The sequence below is a fragment of the Pseudophryne corroboree genome, chromosome 3 (assembly GCF_028390025.1).
Source record: "Pseudophryne corroboree isolate aPseCor3 chromosome 3, aPseCor3.hap2, whole genome shotgun sequence".
Classification (NCBI taxonomy): domain Eukaryota; kingdom Metazoa; phylum Chordata; class Amphibia; order Anura; family Myobatrachidae; genus Pseudophryne; species Pseudophryne corroboree.
The window spans coordinates 331,995,285-332,019,228 of NC_086446.1; the positions used below are offsets into that span (position 1 = coordinate 331,995,285).

A 23,944-nucleotide genomic window follows, 5' to 3' on the forward strand; every position below is an offset into this window, starting at 1 on the left:
TCGTTGGTCTAGGGGTATGATTCTCGCTTAGGGTGCGAGAGGTCCCGGGTTAAAAATCCTGGACGAGCCCATCTTCTCCGGTTCCTTTAAATCCCATGGTTCCATTATCTGATTGATGTCAAAAGCATCAAGTGAATTTTGCTTTTGAAAATCCATCAAAAAATATATACTTATGCATATTTAGTAAACTGTCAACCATTTGGTGGTATATTGGGTATAATGTAGATTCCATTTTGTCTAAGTAATCTTGAGTGGCTTCAAAGAAGTCTAATTTTGACAAATAAAAAACTGTCAAAATGAAATTACAGGTTTTTCTCTTACCTTGCTTGTTTCTAAGAAACAATGAGTGGCTTAAAAGAATAGGCTCTTTTTGACAAACAAAAAGGTCAACAATTAATTGCAGGTTTTTTTTTTTTTTCTTTCTTCTTGGTCTGTATGCATAAGTTGCACACAGTATGAGACAAGTCTTAGGTTCCAACTATCAGAAAAGTTCAAACTCTATAGGAACCCCTAAATCTTGGCACTGAACTTTCCAAATATGCATACTTGGACAAAAATGTACCTTAAGGAAACATTTTAACTATGCTACCAATACATTTTTAAATTGTTATGGTATTTTTAAAATGTAACATCTTTTTTTCCAGCTTATTGCATTTTTTTATTACATAATTTGAGTTTTACTTTAAAAATGCTAAAATCTGAATAAGAAATTATTTAGCTTGTGACTTGTTGGTCTGGGTGTATGATTTTTGCTTTGGGTGGAAAAGGCCCCAGGTTCATATCCTGGATGAGCCTGTTTTCTTAGGTTCTTTAAAAGTGCTTAGTTCTATTATCTGATAGTATTTTAAAATACTTACTAATGTATTCCAACAGTTTCACTTCCAATTTCTTTAGTTTACAGGAAAATGCATGAACAGTTGGCTCGTTGGTCTAGGGGTATGATTCTCGCTTAGGGTGCGAGAGGTCCCGGGTTAAAAATCCCGGACGAGCCCATCTTCTCCGGTTCCTTTAAATCCCATGGTTCCATTATCTGATTGATGTCAAAAGCATCAAGTGAATTTTGCTTTTGAAAATCCATCAAAAAATATATACTTATGCATATTTAGTAAACTGTCAACCATTTGGTGGTATATTGGGTATACTGTAGATTCCATTTTGTCTAAGTAACCTTGAGTGGCTTCAAAGAAGTCTCATTTTGACAAATAAAAAACTGTCAAAATGAAATTACAGTTTTTTCTCTTACCTTGCTTTTCTCTAAGAAACAATGAGTGGCTTAAAAGAATAGGCTCTTTTTGACAAACAAGAAGGTCAACAATTAATTGCAGGTTTTTGTTTTTTCTTTCTTCTTGGTCTGTATGCTTAAATTGCACACAGTATGAGACAAGTCTTAGGTTCCAACTATCAGAAAAGTTCAAACTCTATAGAAACCCCTAAATCTTTGCACTGAACTTTCCAAATATGCATACTTGGACAAAAATTTACCTTAAGGAAACATTTTAGCTATGCTACCAATACATGTTTAAATTGTTATGGTATTTTTAAAATGTAACATCTTTTATTCCAGCTTATTGCATTTTTTTATTAAATAATTTGAGTTTTACTTTAAAAATGGTAAAAATTGAATAAGAAATTATTTAGCTTGTGGCTTGTTGGTCTGGGTGTATGATTTTTGCTTTGGGTGGAAAATGCCCCAGGTTCATATCCTGGATTAGCCTGTTTTCTCAGGTTCTTTAAAAGTGCTTAGTTCTATTATCTGATAGTATTTTAAAATACTTACTAATGTATTCCAACAGTTTCATTTCCAATTTCATTAGTATACATGAAAATGCATGAACAGTTGGCTCGTTGGTCTAGGGGTATGATTCTCGCTTAGGGTGCGAGAGGTCCCGGGTTAAAAATCCCGGACGAGCCCATCTTCTCCGGTTCCTTTAAATCCCATGGTTCCATTATCTGATTGATGTCAAAAGCATCAAGTGAATTTTGCTTTTGAAAATCCATCAAAAAATAAATACTTATGCATATTTAGTAAACTGTCAACCATTTGGTGGTATATTGGGTATACTGTAGATTCCATTTTGTCTAAGTAACCTTGAGTGGCTTCAAAGAAGTCTCATTTTGACAAATAAAAAACTGTCAAAATGAAATTACAGGTTTTTCTCTTACCTTGCTTTTTTCTAAGAAACAATGAGTGGCTTAAAAGAATAGGCTCTTTTTGACAAACAAAAAGGTCAACAATTAATTGCAGGTTTTTGTTTTTTTCTTTCTTCTTGGTCTGTATGCTTAAATTGCACACAGTATGAGACAAGTCTTAGGTTCCAACTATCAGAAAAGTTCAAACTCTATAGGAACCCCTAAATCTTGGCACTGAACTTTCCAAATATGCATACTTGGACAAAAAATTACCTTAAGGAAACATTTTAGCTATGCTACCAATACATTTTTAAATTGTTATGGTATTTTTAAAATGTAACATCATTTTTTCCAGCTGATTGCATTTTTTTTATTAAATAATTTGAGTTTTACTTTAAAAATGGTAAAATCTGAATAAGAAATTATTTAGCTTGTGGCTTGTTGGTCTGGGTGTATGATTTTTGCTTTGAGTGGAAAATGCACCAGGTTCATATCCTGGATAAGCCTGTTTTCTCAGGTTCTATAAAAGTGCTTAGTTCTATTATCTGATAGTATTTTAAAATACGTACTAATGTATTCCAACAGTTTCACTTCCAATTTCATTAGTATACATGAAAAACCATGAACAGTTGGCTCGTTGGTCTAGGGGTATGATTCTCGTTTAGGGTACGAGAGGTCCATGGTTCAAATCTTGGACGAGCCCATCTTCTCAGGTTCTTTTAAATCTCATGGTTCCATTATCTGATTGATGTCAAAAGCATCAAGTAAATTTTGCTTTTGAAAATCCATAAAAAAATATATACTTATGCATATTTAGTAAACTGTCAACCATTTGGTGGTATATGGTATATTGGGTATACTGTAGATTCCATTTTGTCTAAGTAACCTTGAGTGGCTTCAAAGAAGTCTCATTTTGACAAATAAAAAACTGTCAAAATGAAATTACAGGTTTTTCTCTTACCTTGCTTTTTTCTAAGAAACAATAAGTGGCTTAAAAGAATAGGCTCTTTTTGACAAACAAAAAGGTCAACAATTAATTGCAGGTTTTTGTTTTTTTCTTTCTTCTTGGTCTGTATGCCTAAGTTGCACACAGTATGAGACAAGTCTTAGGTTCCAACTATCAGAAAAGTTCAAACTCTATAGGAACCCCTAAATCTTGGCACTGAACTTTCCAAATATGCATACTTGGACAAAAATGTACCTTAAGGAAACATTTTAACTATGCTACCAATACATTTTTAAATTGTTATGGTATTTTTAAAATGTAACATCTTTTTTTCCAGCTTATTGCATTTTTTTATTACATAATTTGAGTTTTACTTTAAAAATGCTAAAATCTGAATAAGAAATTATTTAGCTTGTGACTTGTTGGTCTGGGTGTATGATTTTTGCTTTGGGTGGAAAAGGCCCCAGGTTCATATCCTGGATGAGCCTGTTTTCTTAGGTTCTTTAAAAGTGCTTAGTTCTATTATCTGATAGTATTTTAAAATACTTACTAATGTATTCCAACAGTTTCACTTCCAATTTCTTTAGTTTACATGAAAATGCATGAACAGTTGGCTCGTTGGTCTAGGGGTATGATTCTCGCTTAGGGTGCGAGAGGTCCCGGGTTAAAAATCCCGGACGAGCCCATCTTCTCCGGTTCCTTTAAATCCCATGGTTCCATTATCTGATTGATGTCAAAAGCATCAAGTGAATTTTGCTTTTGAAAATCCATCAAAAAATATATACTTATGCATATTTAGTAAACTGTCAACCATTTGGTGGTATATTGGGTATACTGTAGATTCCATTTTGTCTAAGTAACCTTGAGTGGCTTCAAAGAAGTCTCATTTTGACAAATAAAAAACTGTCAAAATGAAATTACAGTTTTTTCTCTTACCTTGCTTTTCTCTAAGAAACAATGAGTGGCTTAAAAGAATAGGCTCTTTTTGACAAACAAGAAGGTCAACAATTAATTGCAGGTTTTTGTTTTTTCTTTCTTCTTGGTCTGTATGCTTAAATTGCACACAGTATGAGACAAGTCTTAGGTTCCAACTATCAGAAAAGTTCAAACTCTATAGAAACCCCTAAATCTTTGCACTGAACTTTCCAAATATGCATACTTGGACAAAAATTTACCTTAAGGAAACATTTTAGCTATGCTACCAATACATGTTTAAATTGTTATGGTATTTTTAAAATGTAACATCTTTTATTCCAGCTTATTGCATTTTTTTATTAAATAATTTGAGTTTTACTTTAAAAATGGTAAAAATTGAATAAGAAATTATTTAGCTTGTGGCTTGTTGGTCTGGGTGTATGATTTTTGCTTTGGGTGGAAAATGCCCCAGGTTCATATCCTGGATTAGCCTGTTTTCTCAGGTTCTTTAAAAGTGCTTAGTTCTATTATCTGATAGTATTTTAAAATACTTACTAATGTATTCCAACAGTTTCATTTCCAATTTCATTAGTATACATGAAAATGCATGAACAGTTGGCTCGTTGGTCTAGGGGTATGATTCTCGCTTAGGGTGCGAGAGGTCCCGGGTTAAAAATCCCGGACGAGCCCATCTTCTCCGGTTCCTTTAAATCCCATGGTTCCATTATCTGATTGATGTCAAAAGCATCAAGTGAATTTTGCTTTTGAAAATCCATCAAAAAATAAATACTTATGCATATTTAGTAAACTGTCAACCATTTGGTGGTATATTGGGTATACTGTAGATTCCATTTTGTCTAAGTAACCTTGAGTGGCTTCAAAGAAGTCTCATTTTGACAAATAAAAAACTGTCAAAATGAAATTACAGGTTTTTCTCTTACCTTGCTTTTTTCTAAGAAACAATGAGTGGCTTAAAAGAATAGGCTCTTTTTGACAAACAAAAAGGTCAACAATTAATTGCAGGTTTTTGTTTTTTTCTTTCTTCTTGGTCTGTATGCTTAAATTGCACACAGTATGAGACAAGTCTTAGGTTCCAACTATCAGAAAAGTTCAAACTCTATAGGAACCCCTAAATCTTGGCACTGAACTTTCCAAATATGCATACTTGGACAAAAAATTACCTTAAGGAAACATTTTAGCTATGCTACCAATACATTTTTAAATTGTTATGGTATTTTTAAAATGTAACATCATTTTTTCCAGCTGATTGCATTTTTTTTATTAAATAATTTGAGTTTTACTTTAAAAATGGTAAAATCTGAATAAGAAATTATTTAGCTTGTGGCTTGTTGGTCTGGGTGTATGATTTTTGCTTTGAGTGGAAAATGCACCAGGTTCATATCCTGGATAAGCCTGTTTTCTCAGGTTCTATAAAAGTGCTTAGTTCTATTATCTGATAGTATTTTAAAATACGTACTAATGTATTCCAACAGTTTCACTTCCAATTTCATTAGTATACATGAAAAACCATGAACAGTTGGCTCGTTGGTCTAGGGGTATGATTCTCGTTTAGGGTATGAGAGGTCCATGGTTCAAATCTTGGACGAGCCCATCTTCTCAGGTTCTTTTAAATCTCATGGTTCCATTATCTGATTGATGTCAAAAGCATCAAGTAAATTTTGCTTTTGAAAATCCATCAAAAAATATATACTTATGCATATTTAGTAAACTGTCAACCATTTGGTGGTATATTGGGTATACTGTAGATTCCATTTTGTCTAAGTAACCTTGAGTGGCTTCAAAGAAGTCTCATTTTGACAAATAAAAAACTGTCAAAATGAAATTACAGGTTTTTCTCTTACCTTGCTTTTTTCTAAGAAACAATAAGTGGCTTAAAAGAATAGGCTCTTTTTGACAAACAAAAAGGTCAACAATTAATTGCAGGTTTTTGTTTTTTTCTTTCTTCTTGGTCTGTATGCCTAAGTTGCACACAGTATGAGACAAGTCTTAGGTTCCAACTATCAGAAAAGTTCAAACTCTATAGGAATCCCTAAATCTTGGCACTGAACTTTCCAAATATGCATACTTGGACAAAAATGTACCTTAAGGAAACATTTTAACTATGCTACCAATACATTTTTAAATTGTTATGGTATTTTTAAAATGTAACATCTTTTTTTCCAGCTTATTGCATTTTTTTATTACATAATTTGAGTTTTACTTTAAAAATGGTAAAATCTGAATAAGAAATTATTTAGCTTGTGGCTTGTTGGTCTGGGTGTATGATTTTTGCTTTGGGTGGAAAAGGCCCCAGGTTCATATCCTGGATGAGCCTGTTTTCTTAGGTTCTTTAAAAGTGCTTAGTTCTATTATCTGATAGTATTTTAAAATACTTACTAATGTATTCCAACAGTTTCACTTCCAATTTCTTTAGTTTACAGGAAAATGCATGAACAGTTGGCTCGTTGGTCTAGGGGTATGATTCTCGCTTAGGGTGCGAGAGGTCCCGGGTTAAAAATCCCGGACGAGCCCATCTTCTCCGGTTCCTTTAAATCCCATGGTTCCATTATCTGATTGATGTCAAAAGCATCAAGTGAATTTTGCTTTTGAAAATCCATCAAAAAATATATACTTATGCATATTTAGTAAACTGTCAACCATTTGGTGGTATATTGGGTATACTGTAGATTCCATTTTGTCTAAGTAACCTTGAGTGGCTTCAAAGAAGTCTCATTTTGACAAATAAAAAACTGTCAAAATGAAATTACAGTTTTTTCTCTTACCTTGCTTTTCTCTAAGAAACAATGAGTGGCTTAAAAGAATAGGCTCTTTTTGACAAACAAGAAGGTCAACAATTAATTGCAGGTTTTTGTTTTTTCTTTCTTCTTGGTCTGTATGCTTAAATTGCACACAGTATGAGACAAGTCTTAGGTTCCAACTATCAGAAAAGTTCAAACTCTATAGGAACCCCTAAATCTTTGCACTGAACTTTCCAAATATGCATACTTGGACAAAAATTTACCTTAAGGAAACATTTTAGCTATGCTACCAATACATGTTTAAATTGTTATGGTATTTTTAAAATGTAACATCTTTTATTCCAGCTTATTGCATTTTTTTATTAAATAATTTGAGTTTTACTTTAAAAATGGTAAAATCTGAATAAGAAATTATTTAGCTTGTGGCTTGTTGGTCTGGGTGTATGATTTTTGCTTTGGGTGGAAAATGCCCTAGGTTCATATCCAGGATTAGCCTGTTTTCTCAGGTTCTTTAAAAGTGCTTAGTTCTATTATCTGATAGTATTTTAAAATACTTACTAATGTATTCCAACAGTTTCATTTCCAATTTCATTAGTATACATGAAAATGCATGAACAGTTGGCTCGTTGGTCTAGGGGTATGATTCTCGCTTAGGGTGCGAGAGGTCCCGGGTTAAAAATCCCGGACGAGCCCATCTTCTCCGGTTCCTTTAAATCCCATGGTTCCATTATCTGATTGATGTCAAAAGCATCAAGTGAATTTTGCTTTTGAAAATCCATAAAAAAATAAATACTTATGCATATTTAGTAAACTGTCAACCATTTGGTGGTATATTGGGTATACTGTAGATTCCATTTTGTCTAAGTAACCTTGAGTGGCTTCAAAGAAGTCTCATTTTGACAAATAAAAAACTGTCAAAATGAAATTACAGGTTTTTCTCTTACCTTGCTTTTTTCTAAGAAACAATGAGTGGCTTAAAAGAATAGTCTCTTTTTGACAAACAAAAAGGTCAACAATTAATTGCATGTTTTTGCTTTTTTCTTTCTTCTTGGTCTGTATGCTTAAGTTGCACACAGTATGAGACAAGTCTTAGGTTCCAACTATCAGAAAAGTTCAAACTCTATAGGAACCCCTAAATCTTTGCACTGAACTTTCCAAATATGCATACTTGGACAAAAATTTACCTTAAGGAAACATTTTAGCTATGCTACCAATACATTTTTAAATTGTTATGGTATTTTTAAAATGTAACATCTTTTATTCCAGCTTAATGCATTTTTTTATTAAATAATTTGAGTTTTACTTTAAAAATGGTAAAATCTGAATAAGAAATTATTTAGCTTGTGGCTTGTTGGTCTGGGTGTATGATTTTTGCTTTGGGTGGAAAATGCCCCAGGTTCATATCCTGGATTAGCCTGTTTTCTCAGGTTCTTTAAAAGTGCTTAGTTCTATTATCTGATAGTATTTTAAAATACTTACTAATGTATTCCAACAGTTTCACTTCCAATTTCATTAGTATACATAAAAATGCATGAACAGTTGGCTCGTTGGTCTAGGGGTATGATTCTCGCTTAGGGTGCGAGAGGTCCCGGGTTAAAAATCCTGGACGAGCCCATCTTCTCCGGTTCCTTTAAATCCCATGGTTCCATTATCTGATTGATGTCAAAAGCATCAAGTGAATTTTGCTTTTGAAAATCCATCAAAAAATAAATACTTATGCATATTTAGTAAACTGTCAACCATTTGGTGGTATATTGGGTATACTGTAGATTCCATTTTGTCTAAGTAACCTTGAGTGGCTTCAAAGAAGTCTCATTTTGACAAATAAAAAACTGTCAAAATGAAATTACAGGTTTTTCTCTTACCTTGCTTTTTTCTAAGAAACAATGAGTGGCTTAAAAGAATAGGCTCTTTTTGACAAACAAAAAGGTCAACAATTAATTGCAGGTTTTTTTTTTCTTTCTTCTTGGTCTGTATGCTTAAGTTGCACACAGTATGAGACAAGTCTTAGGTTCCAACTATCAGAAAAGTTCAAACTCTATAGGAACCCCTAAATCTTGGCACTGAACTTTCCAAATATGCATACTTGGACAAAAAATTACCTTAAGGAAACATTTTAGCTATGCTACAAATACATTTTTAAATTGTTATGGTATTTTTAAAATGTAACATCTTTTTTTCCAGCTTATTGCATTTTTTTATTAAATAATTTGAGTTTTACTTTAAAAATGGTAAAATCTGAATAAGAAATTATTTAGCTTGTGGCTTGTTGGTCTGGGTGTATGATTTTTGCTTTGAGTGGAAAATGCACCAGGTTCATATCCTGGATAAGCCTGTTTTCTCAGGTTCTATAAAAGTGCTTAGTTCTATTATCTGATAGTATTTTAAAATACGTACTAATGTATTCCAACAGTTTCACTTCCAATTTCATTAGTATACATGAAAAACCATGAACAGTTGGCTCGTTGGTCTAGGGGTATGATTCTCGTTTAGGGTACGAGAGGTCCATGGTTCAAATCCTGGACGAGCCCATCTTCTCAGGTTCTTTTAAATCTCATGGTTCCATTATCTGATTGATGTCAAAAGCATCAAGTAAATTTTGCTTTTGAAAATCCATCAAAAAATATATACTTATGCATATTTAGTAAACTGTCAACCATTTGGTGGTATATTGGGTATACTGTAGATTCCATTTTGTCTAAGTAACCTTGAGTGGCTTCAAAGAAGTCTCATTTTGACAAATAAAAAACTGTCAAAATGAAATTACAGGTTTTTCTCTTACCTTGCTTTTTTCTAAGAAACAATGAGTGGCTTAAAAGAATAGGCTCTTTTTGACAAACAAAAAGGTCAACAATTAATTGCAGGTTTTTGTTTTTTTCTTTCTTCTTGGTCTGTATGCATAAGTTGCACACAGTATGAGACAAGTCTTAGGTTCCAACTATCAGAAAAGTTCAAACTCTATAGGAACCCCTAAATCTTGGCACTGAACTTTCCAAATATGCATACTTGGACAAAAATGTACCTTAAGGAAACATTTTAACTATGCTACCAATACATTTTTAAATTGTTATGGTATTTTTAAAATGTAACATCTTTTTTTCCAGCTTATTGCATTTTTTTATTACATAATTTGAGTTTTACTTTAAAAATGCTAAAATCTGAATAAGAAATTATTTAGCTTGTGACTTGTTGGTCTGGGTGTATGATTTTTGCTTTGGGTGGAAAAGGCCCCAGGTTCATATCCTGGATGAGCCTGTTTTCTTAGGTTCTTTAAAAGTGCTTAGTTCTATTATCTGATAGTATTTTAAAATACTTACTAAAGTATTCCAACAGTTTCACTTCCAATTTCTTTAGTTTACATGACAATGCATGAACAGTTGGCTCGTTGGTCTAGGGGTATGATTCTCGCTTAGGGTGCGAGAGGTCCCGGGTTAAAAATCCCGGACGAGCCCATCTTCTCCGGTTCCTTTAAATCCCATGGTTCCATTATCTGATTGATGTCAAAAGCATCAAGTGAATTTTGCTTTTGAAAATCCATCAAAAAATATATACTTATGCATATTTAGTAAACTGTCAACCATTTGGTGGTATATTGGGTATACTGTAGATTCCATTTTGTCTAAGTAACCTTGAGTGGCTTCAAAGAAGTCTCATTTTGACAAATAAAAAACTGTCAAAATGAAATTACAGTTTTTTCTCTTACCTTGCTTTTCTCTAAGAAACAATGAGTGGCTTAAAAGAATAGGCTCTTTTTGACAAACAAGAAGGTCAACAATTAATTGCAGGTTTTTGTTTTTTCTTTCTTCTTGGTCTGTATGCTTAAATTGCACACAGTATGAGACAAGTCTTAGGTTCCAACTATCAGAAAAGTTCAAACTCTATAGGAACCCCTAAATCTTTGCACTGAACTTTCCAAATATGCATACTTGGATAAAAATTTACCTTAAGGAAACATTTTAGCTATGCTACCAATACATGTTTAAATTGTTATGGTATTTTTAAAATGTAACATCTTTTATTCCAGCTTATTGCATTTTTTTATTAAATAATTTGAGTTTTACTTTAAAAATGGTAAAATCTGAATAAGAAATTATTTAGCTTGTGGCTTGTTGGTCTGGGTGTATGATTTTTGCTTTGGGTGGAAAATGCCCCAGGTTCATATCCTGGATTAGCCTGTTTTCTCAGGTTCTTTAAAAGTGCTTAGTTCTATTATCTGATAGTATTTTAAAATACTTACTAATGTATTCCAACAGTTTCATTTCCAATTTCATTAGTATACATGAAAATGCATGAACAGTTGGCTCGTTGGTCTAGGGGTATGATTCTCGCTTAGGGTGCGAGAGGTCCCGGGTTAAAAATCCCGGACGAGCCCATCTTCTCCGGTTCCTTTAAATCCCATGGTTCCATTATCTGATTGATGTCAAAAGCATCAAGTGAATTTTGCTTTTGAAAATCCATCAAAAAATAAATACTTATGCATATTTAGTAAACTGTCAACCATTTGGTGGTATATTGGGTATACTGTAGATTCCATTTTGTCTAAGTAACCTTGAGTGGCTTCAAAGAAGTCTCATTTTGACAAATAAAAAACTGTCAAAATGAAATTACAGGTTTTTCTCTTACCTTGCTTTTTTCTAAGAAACAATGAGTGGCTTAAAAGAATAGGCTCTTTTTGACAAACAAAAAGGTCAACAATTAATTGCAGGTTTTTGTTTTTTTCTTTCTTCTTGGTCTGTATGCTTAAATTGCACACAGTATGAGACAAGTCTTAGGTTCCAACTATCAGAAAAGTTCAAACTCTATAGGAACCCCTAAATCTTGGCACTGAACTTTCCAAATATGCATACTTGGACAAAAAATTACCTTAAGGAAACATTTTAGCTATGCTACCAATACATTTTTAAATTGTTATGGTATTTTTAAAATGTAACATCATTTTTTCCAGCTGATTGCATTTTTTTTATTAAATAATTTGAGTTTTACTTTAAAAATGGTAAAATCTGAATAAGAAATTATTTAGCTTGTGGCTTGTTGGTCTGGGTGTATGATTTTTGCTTTGAGTGGAAAATGCACCAGGTTCATATCCTGGATAAGCCTGTTTTCTCAGGTTCTATAAAAGTGCTTAGTTCTATTATCTGATAGTATTTTAAAATACGTACTAATGTATACCAACATTTTCACTTCCAATTTCATTAGTATACATGAAAAACCATGAACAGTTGGCTCGTTGGTCTAGGGGTATGATTCTCGTTTAGGGTACGAGAAGTCCATGGTTCAAATCCTGGACGAGCCCATCTTCTCAGGTTCTTTTAAATCTCATGGTTCCATTATCTGATTGATGTCAAAAGCATCAAGTAAATTTTGCTTTTGAAAATCCATCAAAAAATACATACTTATGCATATTTAGTAAACTGTCAACCATTTGGTGGTATATTGGGTATACTGTAGATTCCATTTTGTCTAAGTAACCTTGAGTGGCTTCAAAGAAGTCTCATTTTGACAAATAAAAAACTGTCAAAATGAAATTACAGGTTTTTCTCTTACCTTGCTTTTTTCTAAGAAACAATAAGTGGCTTAAAAGAATAGGCTCTTTTTGACAAACAAAAAGGTCAACAATTAATTGCAGGTTTTTGTTTTTTTCTTTCTTCTTGGTCTGTATGCCTAAGTTGCACACAGTATGAGACAAGTCTTAGGTTCCAACTATCAGAAAAGTTCAAACTCTATAGGAACCCCTAAATCTTGGCACTGAACTTTCCAAATATGCATACTTGGACAAAAATGTACCTTAAGGAAACATTTTAACTATGCTACCAATACATTTTTAAATTGTTATGGTATTTTTAAAATGTAACATCTTTTTTTCCAGCTTATTGCATTTTTTTATTACATAATTTGAGTTTTACTTTAAAAATGCTAAAATCTGAATAAGAAATTATTTAGCTTGTGGCTTGTTGGTCTGGGTGTATGATTTTTGCTTTGGGTGGAAAAGGCCCCAGGTTCATATCCTGGATGAGCCTGTTTTCTTAGGTTCTTTAAAAGTGCTTAGTTCTATTATCTGATAGTATTTTAAAATACTTACTAATGTATTCCAATAGTTTCACTTCCAATTTCTTTAGTTTACAGGAAAATGCATGAACAGTTGGCTCGTTGGTCTAGGGGTATGATTCTCGCTTAGGGTGCGAGAGGTCCCGGGTTAAAAATCCCGGACGAGCCCATCTTCTCCGGTTCCTTTAAATCCCATGGTTCCATTATCTGATTGATGTCAAAAGCATCAAGTGAATTTTGCTTTTGAAAATCCATCAAAAAATATATACTTATGCATATTTAGTAAACTGTCAACCATTTGGTGGTATATTGGGTATACTGTAGATTCCATTTTGTCTAAGTAACCTTGAGTGGCTTCAAAGAAGTCTCATTTTGACAAATAAAAAACTGTCAAAATTAAATTACAGTTTTTTCTCTTACCTTGCTTTTCTCTAAGAAACAATGAGTGGCTTAAAAGAATAGGCTCTTTTTGACAAACAAGAAGGTCAACAATTAATTGCAGGTTTTTGTTTTTTCTTTCTTCTTGGTCTGTATGCTTAAATTGCACACAGTATGAGACAAGTCTTAGGTTCCAACTATCAGAAAAGTTCAAACTCTATAGGAACCCCTAAATCTTGGCACTGAACTTTCCAAATATGCATACTTGGACAAAAAATTACCTTAAGGAAACATTTTAGCTATGCTACCAATACATTTTTAAATTGTTATGGTATTTTTAAAATGTAACATCATTTTTTCCAGCTTATTGCATTTTTTTTATTAAATAATTTGAGTTTTACTTTAAAAATGGTAAAATCTGAATAAGAAATTATTTAGCTTGTGGCTTGTTGGTCTGGGTGTATGATTTTTGCTTTGAGTGGAAAAGTCACCAGGTTCATATCCTGGATAAGCCTGTTTTCTCAGGTTCTATAAAAGTGCTTAGTTCTATTATCTGATAGTATTTTAAAATACGTACTAATGTATTCCAACAGTTTCACTTCCAATTTCATTAGTATACATGAAAAACCATGAGCAGTTGGCTCGTTGGTCTAGGGTATGATTCTCGTTTAGGGTACGAGAGGTCCATGGTTCAAATCCAGGACGAGCCCATCTTCTCAGGTTCTTTTAAATCTCATGGTTCCATTATCTGATTGATGTCAAAAGCATCAAGTAAATTTTGCTTTTGAAAATACATCAAAAAATATATACTTATGCATATTTAGTAAACTGTTAACCATTTGGTGGTATATTGAGTATACTGTAGATTTCATTTTGTCTAAGTAACCTTGAGTGGCTTCAAAGAAGTCTCATTTTGACAAATAAAAAACTGTCAAAATGAAATTACAGTTTTTTCTCTTACCTTGCTTTTTTCTAAGAAACAATAAGTGGCTTAAAAGAATAGGCTCTTTTTGACAAACAAAAAGGTCAACAATTAATTGCAGGTTTTTGTTTTTTTCTTTCTTCTTGGTCTGTATGCATAAGTTGCACACAGTATGAGACAAGTCTTAGGTTCCAACTATCAGAAAAGTTAAAACTCTATAGGAACCCCTAAATCTTGGCACTGAACTTTCCAAATATGCATACTTGGACAAAAATGTACCTTAAGGAAACATTTTAACTGTGCTACCAATACATTTTTAAATTGTTATGGTATTTTTAAAATGTAACATCTTTTTTTCCAGCTTATTGCATTTTTTTATTACATAATTTGAGTTTTACTTTAAAAATGGTAAAATCTGAATAAGAAATTATTTAGCTTGTGGCTTGTTGGTCTGGGTGTATGATTTTTGCTTTGAGTGGAAAAGGCACCAGGTTCATATCCTGGATAAGCCTGTTTTCTCAGGTTCTTTAAAAGTGCTTAGTTCTATTATCTGATAGTATTTTAAAATACGTACTAATGTATTCCAACAGTTTCACTTCCAATTTCATTAGTATACATGAAAAAGCATGAACAGTTGGCTCGTTGGTCTAGGGGTATGATTCTCGCTTAGGGTGCGAGAGGTCCCGGGTTAAAAATCCCAGACGAGCCCATCTTCTCCGGTTCCTTTAAATCCCATGGTTCCATTATCTGATTGATGTCAAAAGCATCAAGTGAATTTTGCTTTTGAAAATCCATCAAAAAATAAATACTTATGCATATTTAGTAAACTGTCAACCATTTGGTGGTATATTGGGTATACTGTAGATTCCATTTTGTCTAAGTAACCTTGAGTGGCTTCAAAGAAGTCTCATTTTGACAAATAAAAAACTGTCAAAATAAAATTACAGGTTTTTCTATTACCTTGCTTTTTTCTAAGAAACAATGAGTGGCTTAAAAGAGTAGGCTCTTTTTGACAAACAAAAAGGTCAACAATTAATTGCAGGTTTTTGTTTTTTTTCTTTCTTCTTGGTCTGTATGCTTAAGTTGCACACAGTATGAGACTCTATAGGAGCCCCTAAATCTTGGCACTGAACTTTCCAAATATGCCTACTTGGACAAAAATTTACCTTAAGGAAACATTTTAGCTATGCTACCAATACATTTTTAAATTGTTATGGTATTTTTCAAATGTAACATCTTTTTTCCAGCTTATTGCATTTTTTTATTAAATAATTTGAGTTTTACTTTAAAAATGGTAAAATCTGAATAAGAAATTATTTAGCTTGTGGCTTGTTGGTCTGGGTGTATGATTTTTGCTTTGGGTGGAAAATGCCCCAGGTTCATATCCTGGATTAGCCTGTTTTCTCAGGTTCTTTAAAAGTGCTTAGTTCTATTATATGATAGTATTTTAAAATACTTACTAATGTATTCCAACAGTTTCACTTCCAATTTCATTAGTATACATGAAAATGCATGAACAGTTGGCTCGTTGGTCTAGGGGTATGATTCTCGCTTAGGGTGCGAGAGGTCCCGGGTTAAAAATCCCGGACGAGCCCATCTTCTCCGGTTCCTTTAAATCCCATGGTTCCATTATCTGATTGATGTCAAAAGCATCAAGTGAATTTTGCTTTTGAAAATCCATCAAAAAATAAATACTTATGCATATTTAGTAAACTGTCAACCATTTGGTGGTATATTGGGTATACTGTAGATTCCATTTTGTCTAAGTAACCTTGAGTGGCTTCAAAGAAGTCTCATTTTGACAAATAAAAAACTGTCAAAATGAAATTACAGGTTTTTCTCTTACCTTACTTTTTTCTAAGAAACAATGAGTGGCTTAAAAGAATAGGCTCTTTTTGACAAACAAAAAGGTCAACAATTAATTGCAGGTTTTTGTTTTTTTCTTTCTTCTTGGTCTGTATGCTTAAGTTGCACACAGTATGAGACAAGTCTTAGGTTCCAACTATCAGAAAAGTTCAAACTCTAAAGGAACCCCTAAATCTTGGCACTGAACTTTCCAAATATGCCCACTTGGACAAAATTTTACCTTAAGGAAACATTTTAGCTATGCTACCAATACATTTTTAAATTGTTATGGTATTTTTAAAATGTAACATCTTTTTTTCCAGCTTATTGCATTTTTTTATTAAATAATTTGAGTTTTACTTTAAAAATGGTAAAATCTGAATAAGAAATTATTTAGCTTGTGGCTTGTTGGTCTGGGTGTATGATTTTTGCTTTGAGTGGAAAAGGCACCAGGTTCATATCCTGGATAAGCCTGTTTTCTCAGGTTCTATAAAAGTGCTTAGTTCTATTATCTGATAGTATTTTAAAATACGTACTAATGTATTCCAACAGTTTCACTTCCAATTTCATTAGTATACATGAAAAACCATGAACAGTTGGCTCGTTGGTCTAGGGGTATGATTCTCGTTTAGGGTACGAGAGGTCCAGGGTTCAAATCCTGGACGAGCCCATCTTCTCAGGTTCTTTTAAATCCCATGGTTCCATTATCTGATTGATGTCAAAAGCATCAAGTAAATTTTGCTTTTGAAAATACATAAAAAAATATATACTTATGCATATTTAGTAAACTGTCAACCATTTGGTGGTATATTGGGTATACTGTAGATTCCATTTTGTCTAAGTAACCTTGAGTGGCTTCAAAGAAGTCTTATTTTGACAAATAAAAAACTGTCAAAATGAAATTACAGGTTTTTCTCCTACCTTGCTTTTTTCTAAGAAACAATGAGTGGCTTAAAAGAATAGGCTCTTTTTGACAAACAAAAAGGTCAAGAATTAATTGCAGGTTTTTGTTTTTTTCTTTCTTCTTGGTCTGTATGCTTAAGTTGCACACAGTATGAGACAAGTCTTAGGTTCCAACTATCAGAAAAGTTCAAACTCTATAGGAACCCCTAAATCTTGGCACTGAACTTTCCAAATATGCATACTTGGACAAAAAATTACCTTAAGGAAACATTTTAGCTATGCTACCAATACATTTTTAAATTGTTATGGTATTTTTAAAATGTAACATCATTTTTTCCAGCTTATTGCATTTTTTTTATTAAATAATTTGAGTTTTACTTTAAAAATGGTAAAATCTGAATAAGAAATTATTTAGCTTGTGGCTTGTTGGTCTGGGTGTATGATTTTTGCTTGAGTGGAAAAGTCACCAGGTTCATATCCTGGATATGCCTGTTTTCTCAGGTTCTATAAAAGTGCTTAGTTCTATTATCTGATAGTATTTTAAAATACGTACTAATGTATTCCAACAGTTTCACTTCCAATTTCATTAGTATACATGAAAAACCATGAGCAGTTGGCTCGTTGGTCTAGGAGTATGATTTTCGTTTAGGGTACGAGAGGTCCATGGTTCAAATCCTGGACGAGCCCATCTTCTCAGGTTCTTTTAAATCTCATGGTTCCATTATCTGATTGATGTCAAAAGCATCAAGTAAATTTTGCTTTTGAAAATACATCAAAAAATATATACTTATGCATATTTAGTAAACTGTCAACAATTTGGTGGTATATTGGGTATACTGTAGATTCCATTTTGTCTAAGTAACCTTGAGTGGCTTCAAAGAAGTCTCATTTTGACAAATAAAAAACTGTCAAAATGAAATTACAGGTTTTTCTCTTACCTTGCTTTTTTCTAAGAAACAATGAGTGGCTTAAAAGAATAGGCTCTTTTTGACAAACAAAAAGGTCAACAATTAATTGCAGGTTTTTGTTTTTTTCTTTCTTCTTGGTCTGTATGCTTAAGTTGCACACAGTATGAGACAAGTCTTAGGTTCCAACTATCAGAAAAGTTCAAACTCTATAGGAACCCCTAAATCTTTGCACTGAACTTTCCAAATATGCATACTTGGACAAAAAATTACCTTAAGGAAACATTTTAGCTATGCTACCAATACATTTTTAAATTGTTATGGTATTTTTAAAATGTAACATCATTTTTTCCAGCTTATTGCATTTTTTTTATTAAATAATTTGAGTTTTACTTTAAAAATGGTAAAATCTGAATAAGAAATTATTTAGCTTGTGGCTTGTTGGTCTGGGTGTATGATTTTTGCTTTGAGTGGAAAAGTCACCAGGTTCATATCCTGGATATGCCTGTTTTCTCAGGTTCTATAAAAGTGCTTAGTTCTATTATCTGATAGTATTTTAAAATACGTACTAATGTATTCCAACAGTTTCACTTCCAATTTCATTAGTATACATGAAAAACCATGAGCAGTTGGCTCATTGGTCTAGGAGTATGATTTTCGTTTAGGGTACGAGAGGTCCATGGTTCAAATCCTGGACGAGCCCATCTTCTCAGGTTCTTTTAAATCTCATGGTTCCATTATCTGATTGATGTCAAAAGCATCAAGTAAATTTTGCTTTTGAAAATACATCAAAAAATATATACTTATGCATATTTAGTAAACTGTCAACAATTTGGTGGTATATTGGGTATACTGTAGATTCCATTTTGTCTAAGTAACCTTGAGTGGCTTCAAAGAAGTCTCATTTTGACAAATAAAAAACTGTCAAAATGAAATTACAGTTTTTTCTCTTACCTTGCTTTTCTCTAAGAAACAATGAGTGGCTTAAAAGAATAGGCTCTTTCTGACAAACAAAAAGGTCAACAATTAATTGCAGGTTTTTGTTTTTTTCTTTCTTCTTGGTCTGTATGCTTAAGTTGCACACAGTATGAGACAAGTCTTAGGTTCCAACTATCAGAAAAGTTCAAACTCTATAGGAACCCCTGAATCTTTGCACTGAACTTTCCCAATATGCCTACTTGGACAAAAATTTACCTTAAGGAAACATTTTAGCTATGCTACCAATACATTTTAAAATTGTTATGGTATTTTTAAAATGTAACATCTTTTTTTCCAGCTTATTGCATTTTTTTTATTAAATAATTTGAGTTTTACTTTAAAAATGGTAAAATCTGAATTAGAAATTATTTAGCTTGTGGCTTGTTGGTCTGGGTGTATGATTTTTGCTTTGGGTGGAAAATGCCCCAGGTTCATATCCTGGATTAGCCTGTTTTCTCAGGTTCTTTAAAAGTGCTTAGTTCTATTATATGATAGTATTTTAAAATACTTACTAATGTATTCCAACAGTTTCACTTCCAATTTCATTAGTATACATGAAAATGCATGAACAGTTGGCTCGTTGGTCTAGGGGTATGATTCTCGCATAGGGTGCGAGAGGTCCCGGGTTAAAAATCCCGGACGAGCCCATCTTCTCCGGTTCCTTTAAATCCCATGGTTCCATTATCTGATTGATGTCAAAAGCATCAAGTGAATTTTGCTTTTGAAAATCCATCAAAAAATAAATACTTATGCATATTTAGTAAACTGTCAACCATTTGGTGGTATATTGGGTATACTGTAGATTCCATTTTGTCTAAGTAACCTTGAGTGGCTTCAAAGAAGTCTCATTTTGACAAATAAAAAACTGTCAAAATGAAATTACAGGTTTTTCTCTTACCTTGCTTTTTTCTAAGAAACAATGAGTGGCTTAAAAGAATAGGCTCTTTTTGACAAACAAAAAGGTCAAGAATTAATTGCAGGTTTTTGTTTTTTTCTTTCTTCTTGGTCTGTATGCTTAAGTTGCACACAGTATGAGACAAGTCTTAGGTTCCAACTATCAGAAAAGTTCAAACTCTATAGGAACCCCTAAATCTTGGCACTGAACTTTCCAAATATGCATACTTGGACAAAAAATTACCTTAAGGAAACATTTTAGCTATGCTACCAATACATTTTTAAATTGTTATGGTATTTTTAAAATGTATCATCATTTTTTCCAGCTTATTGCATTTTTTTTATTAAATAATTTGAGTTTTACTTTAAAAATGGTAAAATCTGAATAAGAAATTATTTAGCTTGTGGCTTGTTGGTCTGGGTGTATGATTTTTGCTTTGAGTGGAAAAGTCACCAGGTTCATATCCTGGATAAGCCTGTTTTCTCAGGTTCTATAAAAGTGCTTAGTTCTATTATCTGATAGTATTTTAAAATACGTACTAATGTATTCCAACAGTTTCACTTCCAATTTCATTAGTATACATGAAAAACCATGAGCAGTTGGCTCGTTGGTCTAGGAGTATGATTTTCGTTTAGGGTACGAGAGGTCCATGGTTCAAATCCTGGACGAGCCCATCTTCTCAGGTTCTTTTAAATCTCATGGTTCCATTATCTGATTGATGTCAAAAGCATCAAGTAAATTTTGCTTTTGAAAATACATCAAAAAATATGTACTTATGCATATTTAGTAAACTGTCAACCATTTGGTGGTATATTGGGTATACTGTAGATTCCATTTTGTCTAAGTAACCTTGAGTGGCTTCAAAGAAGTCTCATTTTGACAAATAAAAAACTGTCAAAATGAAATTTAAGTTTTTTCTCTTACCTTGCTTTTCTCTAAGAAACAATGAGTGGCTTAAAAGAATAGGCTCTTTCTGACAAACAAAAAGGTCAACAATTAATTGCAGGTTTTTGTTTTTTTCTTTCTTCTTGGTCTGTATGCTTAATTTGTAAACAGTATGAGACAAGTCTTAGGTTCCAACTATCAGAAAAGTTCAAACTCTATAGGAACCCCTAAATCTTTGCACTGAACTTTCCAAATATGCCTACTTGGACAAACATTTACCTTAAGGAAACATTTTAGCTATGCTACCAATACATTTTAAAATTGTTATGGTATTTTTAAAATGTAACATCTTTTTTTCCAGCTTATTGCATTTTTTTATTAAATAATTTGAGTTTTACTTTAAAAATGGTAAAATCTGAATTAGAAATTATTTAGCTTGTGGCTTGTTGGTATGGGTGTATGATTTTTGCTTTGGGTGGAAAATGCCCCAGGTTCATATCCTGGATTAGCCTGTTTTCTCAGGTTCTTTAAAAGTGCTTAGTTCTATTATATGATAGTATTTTAAAATACTTACTAATGTATTCCAACAGTTTCACTTCCAATTTCATTAGTATACATGAAAATGCATGAACAGTTGGCTCGTTGGTCTAGGGGTATGATTCTCGCTTAGGGTGCGAGAGGTCCCGGGTTAAAAATCCCGGACGAGCCCCTCTTCTCCGGTTCCTTTAAATCCCATGGTTCCATTATCTGATTGATGTCAAAAGCATCAAGTGAATTTTGCTTTTGAAAATCCATCAAAAAATAAATACTTATGCATATTTAGTAAACTGTCAACCATTTGGTGGTATATTGGGTATACTGTAGATTCCATTTTGTCTAAGTAACCTTGAGTGGCTTCAAAGAAGTCTCATTTTGACAAATAAAAAACTGTCAAAATGAAATTACAGGTTTTTCTCTTACCTTGCTTTTTTCTAAGAAACAATGAGTGGCTTAAAAGAATAGGCTCTTTTTGACAAACAAAAAGGTCAACAATTAATTGCAGGTTTTTGTTTTTTTCTTTCTTCTTGGTCTGTATGCTTAAGTTGCACACAGTATGAGACAAGTCTTAGGTTCCAACTATCAGAAAAGTTCAAACTCTATAGGAACCCCTAAATCTTTGCACTGAACTTTCCAAATATGCATACTTGGACAAAAATTTACCTTAAGGAAACATTTTAGCTATGCTACCAATACATTTTTAAATTGTTATGGTATTTTTAAAATGTAACATCTTTTATTCCAGCTTATTGCATTTTTTTATTAAATAATTTGAGTTTTACTTTAAAAATGCTAAAATCTGAATAAGAAATTATTTAGCTTGTGGCTTGTTGGTCTGGGTGTATGATTTTTGCTTTGGGTGGAAAATGCCCCAGGTTCATATCCTGGATTAGCCTGTTTTCTCAGGTTCTTTAAAAGTGCTTAGTTCTATTATCTGATAGTATTTTAAAATACTTACTAATGTATTCCAACAGTTTCACTTCCAATTTCATTAGTATACATAAAAATGCATGAACAGTTGGCTCGTTGGTCTAGGGGTATGATTCTCGCTTAGGGTGCGAGAGGTCCCGGGTTCAAATCCCAGACGAGCCCATCTTCTCCGGTTCCTTTAAATCCCATGGTTCCATTATCTGATTGATGTCAAAAGCATCAAGTGAATTTTGCTTTTGAAAATCCATCAAAAAATATATACTTATGCATATTTAGTAAACTGTCAACCATTTGGTGGTATATTGGGTATACTGTAGATTCCATTTTGTCTAAGTAACCTTGAGTGGCTTCAAAGAAGTCTCATTTTGACAAATAAAAAACTGTCAAAATGAAATTACAGGTTTTTCTCTTACCTTGCTTTTTTCTAAGAAACAATGAGTGGCTTAAAAGAATAGGCTCTTTTTGACAAACAAAAAGGTCAACAATTAATTGCAGGTTTTTTTTTTTTTCTTTCTTCTTGGTCTGTATGCTTAAGTTGCACACAGTATGAGACAAGTCTTAGGTTCCAACTATCAGAAAAGTTCAAACTCTATAGGAACCCCTAAATCTTGGCACTGAACTTTCCAAATATGCATACTTGGACAAAAAATTACCTTAAGGAAACATTTTAGCTATGCTACCAATACATTTTTAAATTGTTATGGTATTTTTAAAATGTAACATCTTTTTTTCCAGCTTATTGCATTTTTTTATTAAATAATTTGAGTTTTACTTTAAAAATGGTAAAATCTGAATAAGAAATTATTTAGCTTGTGGCTTGTTGGTCTGGGTGTATGATTTTTGCTTTGAGTGGAAAATGCACCAGGTTCATATCCTGGATAAGCCTGTTTTCTCAGGTTCTATAAAAGTGCTTAGTTCTATTATCTGATAGTATTTTAAAATACGTACTAATGTATTCCAACAGTTTCACTTCCAATTTCATTAGTATACATGAAAAACCATGAACAGTTGGCTCGTTGGTCTAGGGGTATGATTCTCGTTTAGGGTACGAGAGGTCCATGGTTCAAATCCTGGACGAGCCCATCTTCTCAGGTTCTTTTAAATCTCATGGTTCCATTATCTGATTGATGTCAAAAGCATCAAGTAAATTTTGCTTTTGAAAATCCATCAAAAAATATATACTTATGCATATTTAGTAAACTGTCAACCATTTGGTGGTATATTGGGTATACTGTAGATTCCATTTTGTCTAAGTAACCTTGAGTGGCTTCAAAGAAGTCTCATTTTGACAAATAAAAAACTGTCAAAATGAAATTACAGGTTTTTCTCTTACCTTGCTTTTTTCTAAGAAACAATAAGTGGCTTAAAAGAATAGGCTCTTTTTGACAAACAAAAAGGTCAACAATTAATTGCAGGTTTTTGTTTTTTTCTTTCTTCTTGGTCTGTATGCTTAAGTTGCACACAGTATGAGACAAGTCTTAGGTTCCAACTATCAGAAAAGTTCAAACTCTATAGGAACCCTTAAATCTTTGCACTGAACTTTCCAAATATGCATACTTGGACAAAAATGTACCTTAAGGAAACATTTTAGCTATGCTACCAATACATTTTTAAATTGTTATGGTATTTTTAAAATGTAACATCTTTTATTCCAGCTTATTGCATTTTTTTATTAAATAATTTGAGTTTTACTTTAAAAATGGTAAAATCTGAATAAGAAATTATTTAGCTTGTGGCTTGTTGGTCTGGGTGTATGATTTTTGCTTTGGGTGGAAAATGCCCCAGGTTCATATCCTGGATTAGCCTGTTTTCTCAGGTTCTTTAAAAGTGCTTAGTTCTATTATCTGATAGTATTTTAAAATACTTACTAATGTATTCCAACAGTTTCACTTCCAATTTCATTAGTATACATAAAAATGCATGAACAGTTGGCTCGTTGGTCTAGGGGTATGATTCTCGCTTAGGGTGCGA

General features: G+C 32.6%; 15 non-coding genes across 15 annotated transcripts; all 15 read left to right on the forward strand.

Moving 5' to 3' along the window:
* Window positions 1-919: 919 nt before the first annotated feature.
* On the forward strand, window positions 920-992 carry TRNAP-AGG (transfer RNA proline (anticodon AGG)). Its single transcript has one exon. It is a non-coding gene; the product is annotated as a tRNA-Pro (tRNA).
* An 847-nt stretch (window positions 993-1,839) lies between these two features.
* TRNAP-AGG (transfer RNA proline (anticodon AGG)) lies at window positions 1,840-1,912 on the forward strand. Its single transcript has one exon. It is a non-coding gene; the product is annotated as a tRNA-Pro (tRNA).
* A 1,776-nt stretch (window positions 1,913-3,688) lies between these two features.
* On the forward strand, window positions 3,689-3,761 carry TRNAP-AGG (transfer RNA proline (anticodon AGG)). The gene has a single exon. It is a non-coding gene; the product is annotated as a tRNA-Pro (tRNA).
* Window positions 3,762-4,608: 847 nt separating this feature from the next.
* On the forward strand, window positions 4,609-4,681 carry TRNAP-AGG (transfer RNA proline (anticodon AGG)). Its single transcript has one exon. It is a non-coding gene; the product is annotated as a tRNA-Pro (tRNA).
* Window positions 4,682-6,450: 1,769 nt separating this feature from the next.
* Window positions 6,451-6,523, forward strand: TRNAP-AGG (transfer RNA proline (anticodon AGG)). Its single transcript has one exon. It is a non-coding gene; the product is annotated as a tRNA-Pro (tRNA).
* Window positions 6,524-7,370: 847 nt separating this feature from the next.
* On the forward strand, window positions 7,371-7,443 carry TRNAP-AGG (transfer RNA proline (anticodon AGG)). Its single transcript has one exon. It is a non-coding gene; the product is annotated as a tRNA-Pro (tRNA).
* Window positions 7,444-9,209: 1,766 nt separating this feature from the next.
* On the forward strand, window positions 9,210-9,281 carry TRNAP-AGG (transfer RNA proline (anticodon AGG)). Its single transcript has one exon. It is a non-coding gene; the product is annotated as a tRNA-Pro (tRNA).
* An 848-nt stretch (window positions 9,282-10,129) lies between these two features.
* Window positions 10,130-10,202, forward strand: TRNAP-AGG (transfer RNA proline (anticodon AGG)). The gene has a single exon. It is a non-coding gene; the product is annotated as a tRNA-Pro (tRNA).
* Window positions 10,203-11,049: 847 nt separating this feature from the next.
* TRNAP-AGG (transfer RNA proline (anticodon AGG)) lies at window positions 11,050-11,122 on the forward strand. The gene has a single exon. It is a non-coding gene; the product is annotated as a tRNA-Pro (tRNA).
* Window positions 11,123-12,891: 1,769 nt separating this feature from the next.
* On the forward strand, window positions 12,892-12,964 carry TRNAP-AGG (transfer RNA proline (anticodon AGG)). The gene has a single exon. It is a non-coding gene; the product is annotated as a tRNA-Pro (tRNA).
* Window positions 12,965-15,617: 2,653 nt separating this feature from the next.
* Window positions 15,618-15,690, forward strand: TRNAP-AGG (transfer RNA proline (anticodon AGG)). Its single transcript has one exon. It is a non-coding gene; the product is annotated as a tRNA-Pro (tRNA).
* An 848-nt stretch (window positions 15,691-16,538) lies between these two features.
* Window positions 16,539-16,610, forward strand: TRNAP-AGG (transfer RNA proline (anticodon AGG)). The gene has a single exon. It is a non-coding gene; the product is annotated as a tRNA-Pro (tRNA).
* A 4,532-nt stretch (window positions 16,611-21,142) lies between these two features.
* TRNAP-AGG (transfer RNA proline (anticodon AGG)) lies at window positions 21,143-21,215 on the forward strand. The gene has a single exon. It is a non-coding gene; the product is annotated as a tRNA-Pro (tRNA).
* An 848-nt stretch (window positions 21,216-22,063) lies between these two features.
* TRNAP-AGG (transfer RNA proline (anticodon AGG)) lies at window positions 22,064-22,135 on the forward strand. Its single transcript has one exon. It is a non-coding gene; the product is annotated as a tRNA-Pro (tRNA).
* Window positions 22,136-22,983: 848 nt separating this feature from the next.
* Window positions 22,984-23,055, forward strand: TRNAP-AGG (transfer RNA proline (anticodon AGG)). Its single transcript has one exon. It is a non-coding gene; the product is annotated as a tRNA-Pro (tRNA).
* The last annotated feature ends 889 nt before the right edge of the window (window positions 23,056-23,944 follow it).